The sequence below is a fragment of the Cibotium barometz genome, chromosome 45 (assembly GCF_041138505.1).
Source record: "Cibotium barometz isolate CiBa-2024 chromosome 45, ASM4113850v1, whole genome shotgun sequence".
NCBI classification, from domain to species: domain Eukaryota; kingdom Viridiplantae; phylum Streptophyta; class Polypodiopsida; order Cyatheales; family Cibotiaceae; genus Cibotium; species Cibotium barometz.
The window spans coordinates 16,250,137-16,252,910 of NC_141090.1; the positions used below are offsets into that span (position 1 = coordinate 16,250,137).

Genomic DNA, 2,774 nt, shown 5'->3' on the forward strand with positions numbered 1-2,774 from the left:
AACCATTTATTCATGTATAAAGCCTTGATGGAAACAAAAATTAGAGCAGCGTTGTGGGTACACCCGTCGTTTGCACATGAACTAGGCATTACGACAAATAAAAAGTAAAAGATAAAAAAGTAAGCATGCGCACGTTAACTTTCACATTTAGTCAAAGCCACCCTGTCTTAGAGCCGTCTTCATCGATGCCTTCATTCATGTTTTGGATTATCTTCACCTAGAAGCTTGAGGATGGTTGTATATATTATGACTTGGCTAATGATGGAAATCCCTTCATAAATGCTATGGGGATGAGGTTCTAGTACACATTCTGATAATTGGTGAACCAAACTTACAAGGATGCGTTCAAAGCATGGGGAGAACAAAGAAGTAAAGACTTTATCTAGATAGTAGTGCAATGCATGAATGAGTAGTTTTCCAATCCCTAGGGTGTGTGTTTCTTCAACAAATGGGTTAGAGATGGCATTATTAAGATACTCAACAATAGGAGGCCGTACATAGGGAGAAACATGAGGGAAGGAAAAGGTGCAGAGATAGTATTATTAAGATACTCAACAATAGGAGCCCGTACATAGGGAGAAACATGAGGGAATGACAAGGTGCAGAGATAGTATTATTAAGATACTCAACAATAGGAGCCCGTACATAGTGAGAAACATGAGGGAATGACAAGGTGCAGAGATAGTATTATTAAGATACTCAACAATAGGAGCCCGTACATAGGGAGAAACATGAGGGAAGGACAAGGTGCACTGGCACATTACATGAAAAAAGAGTGGAAGAAGGGCATGTCAAGTATGCAATGCGGCATGTCATTCTCAACGCAAGAAGGATGGTACCACAAAAGATGGTTCAAGAGGAAAGGTGTTTTCTATTCACGATGTTTCTTATGCATGTTAGTAGTTATTTGTAGGAAATTAAAGTTGATCACACCCCTAACTGAATGAGAGAATCAATATTATAAGCACCATAAAGGAGATGAAACTTGGGAATGGCTAAAACAACGAGTGGTAATAACCACCAACAAGGCTAAGGCATTTGGTAGTTGATTCTCATGGTCTTAACTTCTTTGAAGCTTTATGTGAAAGTGATGTTGCACTAATTATGTATATTTTCTATTTTACGTAATGTAGGACAGGGATGAAAGTGGTGAAGACGATGTAGCACATCATGGGGAGGGTGCTGACGATGAGGAGGACGACGACTGTGAAGATTAGTTTACCTCATAATAATTAGGACCTTGCTTCATTGCAACACTTTATTTTGTGACATCTTTTTGTATACACTATTTCTCCACTATTTGCATCTCCTTTGAACAATAATAGTTAATTAAGCTCTGCTTTTTTTTGGACTCTAGAGCCTCGAATATAGAACATGGACCATTGAGGGTTTTGTTGAATCCATATCTTATCTCTAAACAATAATATCCATGTTTATCATAACTGAGAGAAATTTCTTGTAGACTTGTGTTTTATCACAGAGTTCAACTTGGTCCATTGTCATTAGCCACCACGGACACAACACTATCAATATAAGTAATAAGCTTCTATTTCAAAAGTAAAGAAGAAGTGGGGTGTGCTAACGGCCGTGTGACCATGTTCACTATGGAGGAACTAGAATATAGCTTAACGGTGAGGAAAGGGTCGCTCCTTAATGGTGGTGATGAGAAGGGTGTGAAGTTGTGCATTGATAAGAGTAACCATTTATTCATGCAGAGCATTACAAAGCCTTTATGGCAGCAAAATTTAGAGAGAGAGGCAGATGCTGGCGCCCAGCTGGAGTAGTCCGGCGAGAAGGGACGCTACGTAGACGTCGACGGTTCCGGTGATGTCGGCGTCCACGATGACCACGAGGTTGTCGTCTGGAAGGGTCACGGGCCCGAGCTCGTGTCCGGACACTGCATTCTTGAGCATGCACTTCTGCTGGCTCGGGGGCACCTCTACCGTCGCCCCCGCCTCAACCTTTATGGTAATGCTCACGGTCACCGACACAGGAACTATGATAATGTCTTGCCCAGAGTTGTTCGTCACAGTGCAGTCGGCGTCAGCGCCCTGCATCCCGCCGCAACTCAACAGGATTACGCCCACTAGCGCCACCATGATGAAGGAAGCTGAGCGCTTTGGCTTAATGCTGAAATCACCCATGATTTGTGATGAGGTGGCGTGTGTGTGTGTGTGTGTGAGAGAGAGAGAGAGAGAGAGAGAAAGGGAGAGATGTGTATCCTAATTACTGCTGCAGGTGAGCGCCTCCTCTTTATATATATATAAGCCGCCCGACGTCGTTAAACGTTACAGTAACACATAATTTGATTAAGCCCGCTTATCGGGCGTAACCTTCATTACGGAGCCCGCAATTCTGTAGCATGAAACGACGGGTTCATGCATTGACGTCTCATCCAATAGCTGGAGGTTAACTAATCAACACCCATGCTAACAAACATGATGTTTGCACAAGGCCAAGCTCTGTCCTCTCATCTTACGAAAAAGAAAAAGCAATGCAAGAATAAAAAGTAAGCATGCGCACCACGTTTCACATTCAATCAAAGCCACCCTCCTTGCGACGTGATCGCCCAGAATTTTACATTCCTCAAAACTCTTAATGCTTTAGATAAACGCCTCACCGACCTCCAACTAGCCCCATAGCTTGCCTCCCACCTTTCCAAATGTCCCCTTGTTTGATGCCTCACTAGCAATGAAAAAAGAAAAAAAAGACGTGTAACACTAACACCACACATAGAATGTCAATATCCACCCAATCTAAAGTCTCCATCTCTC

At 42.6% G+C, this 2,774-nt stretch overlaps 1 long non-coding RNA gene across 1 annotated transcript; it reads left to right on the top strand.

Annotated features, from left to right (window-relative positions):
• The first annotated feature begins 618 nt into the window (after positions 1-618).
• On the top strand, positions 619-2,223 carry LOC147612492 (uncharacterized). Its single transcript, XR_015263436.1, has 2 exons — positions 619-864; positions 1,134-2,223. It is a non-coding gene; the product is annotated as an uncharacterized LOC147612492 (long non-coding RNA).
• Positions 2,224-2,774: the final 551 nt, after the last annotated feature.